The sequence below is a fragment of the Desmodus rotundus genome, chromosome 7 (assembly GCF_022682495.2).
Source record: "Desmodus rotundus isolate HL8 chromosome 7, HLdesRot8A.1, whole genome shotgun sequence".
NCBI lineage: Eukaryota > Metazoa > Chordata > Mammalia > Chiroptera > Phyllostomidae > Desmodus > Desmodus rotundus.
In genome coordinates this window covers 130,991,404-130,996,960 of record NC_071393.1, presented here as the reverse complement: position 1 = coordinate 130,996,960, position 5,557 = coordinate 130,991,404, and the positions used below count along the sequence as shown (strand labels likewise).

Sequence of the window (5,557 nt, the reverse complement as noted above, 5' to 3'; positions counted from 1 at the left end):
CATCCTGCAGCCTTACCATTGGCCCTCGTCAAACGCTTTGTTAGTTGATTGGAGGGAGTGGATGTCCATCAGAGTCACCCTCCGCGGCAAAGAGGCGAAAAGCGACCAAAGACGACTTCCCAGGGTAGGGTAGGCGTGCCCGCTGAGATAGTCCAGAGAACTGGGAAAGGCGCTGGGCGGGGTTTCGCCGTTCCGAGGAACGCCGGGAAGGGGTCACTTCCAGAGAAGGTTCCGGTTCCGGTACAGGCGGTGGTTGAGTTGCCATAACAACGGGCCGGCGGGCCCCTGGTTTTTGCGGTAGGGGCGGTTACGGGGCCGCAGAAGGCCTGGGTGGGTCTTCCCAAGCTTAGGTGAGCAACTCCGGCGCCTCCCTGAGGCCGCGGCAAAAGCTGCCGTTCTTGGCGGAAGCCGGACCGGGCACTGGCGTGAAGGCTTGCACGGGCTACGTCATCTGGCCCTGCGCCACGGGTCCCGGCCCTCTCTTGGCGCCCTGCTGCTCACGCGGGAGTGGAGTTCCGTGCCAGACTTCTTGGTCCCCGCCTCGCGCGCGGCGCGCGATTATTTCTCCAAAACAGCTTTTATTTTAAAAGTTTGTAAAGCGTTCTCGTACGTGTGATCCCATCTGGGTTTGGGGGCGTTGACTTACTTAAGCCCTTGGACCTGGCCCGGGGAAAGGTTTGTTGAATGGGAAATGAAGTGGGGAATTGGTTCGTTCGACACACGTTTTGTGAGCAGGTGCTGCGTGCTCGGCACGGTGCCTGCGGGAGATCTGCAGAGAGACGTGGTACCCAAATCTTGTAGCCAGCGTGAGAAACGAGAAGCAGGTACAAAGTAAGGTGGGGGTACAGAGTACAGAAAGGAAGGCCCATTGCTTTCTCTCGTCTCTACTGTACTTTTTACACCATAACATATATTTATTAGGTGTTTTTTGATTTCGCTCCTAGGCGATTTAATTACTCGATTTAATTCACAGTGCTTGGAGCGAGGCAGGTGCTCCTGTTAGTGGAAAGAATGATTCCGGAATAGTGGGACTCGGTGAAGTCGTCGCGTGATCTGTAGTCTGGAGCCGCTCTGGGTTGGTGGTACCCTAGAGCACACCAGACTTGCAGAAAAAGCATACGCCAGAGGAAGCTGAGGCATGACTGCTGGAGAGCCAGGCGTTCCATGTGCAATGTTCCTCTGATAGTTCTGGGTACTGTTGCCACGGCGATAATGACTTTCCCGTGTCATTATCTATCCACCAACAGTAAGAGAAACTTTGCAGTCGAGATATTGTTTAGCAGATGGAGTGGTTTCTGTTGGACACTAAGTACTGCTACAAATTATTTTTTTAAACCTTAAGGATTTTAAAAATTGGTTCTGGGGATGACCTGTTTATGCTTTGGAGGTGCCCAAATATAAAATCAGAAAATTAGTGCATGTGCTGTCAGCAAATGAATCTTGGAAATAATCCTTCAGCATGAAACTTGAGCCTAGTAAACTGAAAATAAACTCAAGACGTTACCCAGAAGTGCTCCTCAGTGATGTAGTTTGTCCCATTGATGTCTGGTGGTTTTCTAGTGTGGGACCCAACATTGATCAGTTTCTTAAAGAATCTTCTTTTTTCCACCCAGATTCATTGGTCAGGTAAATCAGAGGAACAGGCATCAGGAACAGAAAAATGAGGTCTGTCCGGAAAAAGCCCAGCCATTGTTACTATAACGAGAACGGTTTGCGTGACATTGCTGTAACCCGGCAGCCAAGGAGAGTGGCCTAGAATGCGCATGAATGAACAGTGACCTCACCTCACTGTACTAGTCAGTGGGGATGATAGATGCCCTTGAGTGAGCGTGTGTACTGTGTGGCCATCACATTCAAAATGACTGAGCGAGTAGAGCAACGAATCTGCATCGAATTTTGCGTTAGGCTTGAACATTCTTCTGCAGAAACTATTCGGATGATTCAGAAGGCTTTCGGGAATGGTGCAGTGAGTGCAGAGCAAACAAAAGTGCGGCACAGATGCGTCAAAGATGATTGAGGTTCTGTTGAAAGTGATGCAGCTTCTGGAAGGCCTGTAACAAGCAGAACACCTGAGAATGTTGAACTTGGACCCGCTGCAGTCAACAAAGATCAACGACCCAGGTAACTCAGCGCCCCCTACAGCCCAGATTTGGTACCTTGCAACTTCAGGCTTTTCCCCAAACTAAAATCACCTTCAAAAGTGAAGAGATTTCAGGCCATCAGTGAGATTCAGGAAAATACAACAGGGCGGCTGATGGCGATTCCAACAAAGGATTTTGCAGAGTGTTTTGAACAGTGGAAGAGATGCTGGGGGAACTGTGTGAGGGCCCAAGGTGCGTACTTTGAAGGGGGTTGAGGTGTCGTTGTGCTGTGTACAACGTTTCTTGTATCTTCAATAAATATCCCTCTTTCACAGTGCACGGCTGGGTACTTTCTGGACGGGCCTCCTCGTCATAGGAGATGCCGCGGTGCTGAGGCGGGACTGCCGTGTCAGAAGTCCGGCCTGCGGGCAGCAGTAGAGAACATGTGGTTTCCAAAACCGCCTTTTGCTCGTGTTACAGTAAGTTGTTCCTTTTAGAATAAATGGCTGTTTGTTCCTGAAGTTGTAAGTTGTTCATTGCCTACTTGGCTGTCTACCTCGGCTTTTGTGTTGACTGGAGGAGGGAGGAGAATTTGCACACCAAGTTCTGAGGACCCCGAGGCACAGAGCGGTACTGACAGCCCCCATCTAGGTAGTGACGTTGGCTTCGGAAGGGTAGTTGTCTTCTCCAGTGGTTTCGGTGAGTTGAGAATACAGCTGTCATTAAAGATTCAGGGTGGCCCTTGAGCAGGGCGGACACAGAGCCCATGTCTCTCAAACGTGAAGTAGTGGCTGCGCACAGCAGGGAATGGCGGGACCGTGAGGGGGAGGGAGGCTGTGGGAAAGCATGTCCTTCAGGGCATGAGGGGGGTGGCCTTGGTAGTGTGATCAAGGGCAGGAAAACAAATCACGTGTCTAAACCAAAGGAATTGGAACAATACATCTAAATATCTAAATTTAAGAGTTTAATAAAGGAGGCAAAAATACAAAATGTCTGTGGTGAATGTATTCATTTCTGTCTTTGAGTGAGAACCACTCTTGGAGCACTGGCACCAAACATCAGTGATTTAAAGTAGCAGAAAAACAGCATTCGAAATATTTCTCCCAAAGCATCAAACTCTTACGTGTGTGACTTGGCATTTTTGTTTTGAGGTTTCCTTCTAGGAATTCTATAATGAAAACATGTCACAAATACTCTTTAAGCAAACAGGTGACAGAAATCTGCACATACACTCAAATACATTTGGGTGATTTGAACACAGAAGTCAATGATCATCAATTTGTGATCTCTCCCATGTGGACAGTAAGGGGGAAGTGGGGGTGGGAAGTGCACAGAAACTTAGGAGAATCCTGGCATTCGGGTCACAAGATATAATGAAACTCCACACTGAAGAATCAAGACATGTAAACATGTGACTCGGGCATCCTAAAAATGTTTTTCCTCTCTGCACTTTTTTATAGATAAGGCTTTACCGTATTTGGTACAATTTTTTCTTTCCACCGACTTCTCCGAAAGCAAAATCATGTTGAACCGTAGTTAAAAACCTTACAGATTTGAGGTCGTGTCTTCCCCAAATCAGCCCTAAGTGATTGCTGAGCTTGAGACGATGCTCTGTTTGAACTCTCAGCATGTCGGTGTTTCTGTGCCCCGACTTCAGTGTGGAAGTCTGCTGCGTTCTGACAAAGTGGGGGTGTCTCTCTGCACAGGACATGCGGTACACAAACACCTGGGTCCGAGCTGGTCCGAGGTTCTGTGTCATTTTAAAACAAGTGGCTCCCAGGGTTGCCCAAGGGGCTGAGCCAGCAAACATTCCCGAGCTAAAATAGCATTTGTGATCTGGAGTTGCAGCTGGAACCTGAAACTTTTCTCAGGGGCACTCAGCTACTGTCCAGTAACTTTTGGGCCTCTCTGCAACCCTGGCGTTAACTGGATGCCCCAACTGCCCCAAGAGTAATGTAATGTGTGAGCAACCGGGGCACTGGCCCACCCTCTGGGAGAATCTTTGCTAATCCCTGATGCCCAGATAGAAATGCCTTTTGCATTTTGATTCCCTCTATCTGACAAAGACAGCTGCTGTTATAAATACTCCTCTGACCGGGGGAGTGGCCTCAGGCAGGCCTGTAGCTGTTTCCCCGCACCAGTGGCCTCAGCCTGGAAACTGCAAGGAGGGCCTCTTCAGGGCCTGCACTCCTCTGGGTCAAGGGAGGAGGAATGGTGTGCTAGAAACCGGGTTTGCTCAATCGAGAACCAGCCGTGGGAGATGCAGGTACAAATGGATTCTCTGAAGGACCGTGTGTGAGAAGCCGGGAGGCTGTAGCAGAGCCTGACCCTGCTCTGGGATTTGAATGGCAGACATGGGTTGTGAGCCCTGGGTTCCAGTCCTCAGCAATCCTAAATCCGAAGGAGTTTTTTTCATTCTCCATAGACTGTCCCACCCCTCCTGTCATCTTCCTGGGTTTGTGAAAAGTGGGTGATATCTGCAAACAGTAATGTTCTTTCCAGATGTCGTTATCTGTGGTCTGCAGCGTGTCGAGGAGCCGATCGGCACTCTTCCTCTGCTCCTGAACGTTCACCCCCAAAACAACACTGTCTCCGTTCTTCAGACGGGTTTCGTGTGCATGCCTTTCTTCGGACCTCCCCTCTAACCCCAGGAGGAGGGTTCTCAGCTGTTTTGGTCCCCAGACCAGGTTCTCTTCCCAGTACTTGTAAATAACCTCTTTTTGACACACTCAAGCACCTCCGGTTCCTCTAGAAGTTTGCTTACCTTCACAAGCACGTTCTGAAATTTTATTTCCGAGTCATAACATCACCAGCAAGTCCCACAGAAAGTTATTCCTGAACTATCTTCACTGGCTCTGCCTATGAATATATTAGAGGCAGATAAGATTTTTATGCTTTGTGGAACTGAATTGACAATTTCAATCTAAAAACCCAATGAAAAAAAAACTGTAAACCATAGCTCTCCAGTCCTGAAAGTTACATTTTCTTTCGTCCCCAGGCTCTTTGGCATTGACACCCCAGCTCCAGGCCTCTGCCGGACTCGGTTCTGTGGAGAACTTTATTTCATTCTGAGGAAGACAGCCTGGTCCTATCTCCCATAAGCTAGTATTAAGAACTAAGGGGCAATAATAAAACACGTTCAGACTTGATTAAAGGGGAGAAAACAGCAGCCGACTTTCCCCAAACTGTCTGTTTAATCTTCCGCGTTAGTGTTTCTTCTTTCTAGCAGCAGATAGTTTCCATAACTCAACTGTTCCTGCATTCCAGCAACTTGTGAGACAGCGCCCAGGCCACAGAAGAGGGAAGCAAGGGGCCAGTGCTGTCCTGGCTCAAACCGGTTAGGAAAATTTATCTGCTCGCAGGAGTTTATGGCTCCCTCTGATAATCACCGTGTTTGCGGCCAGACGAGCACCTAGACGATTTTATTGTTTTCTTTGAATGATTGCTGAGATGTAGTGCCAAGGCCTTAAATACTC

General features: G+C 48.8%; 1 long non-coding RNA gene and 1 other non-coding gene across 2 annotated transcripts; both read left to right on the top strand.

Annotated features, from left to right (window-relative positions):
• Positions 1-168: 168 nt before the first annotated feature.
• LOC123480501 (uncharacterized) lies at positions 169-2,890 on the top strand. The gene is made up of 3 exons (XR_006656537.3): positions 169-350; positions 1,614-2,121; positions 2,417-2,890. It is a non-coding gene; the product is annotated as an uncharacterized lncRNA (long non-coding RNA).
• LOC112312083 (small Cajal body-specific RNA 13) lies at positions 1,051-1,323 on the top strand. Its single transcript, XR_002975530.2, has one exon. It is a non-coding gene; the product is annotated as a small Cajal body-specific RNA 13 (non-coding RNA).
• Positions 2,891-5,557: the final 2,667 nt, after the last annotated feature.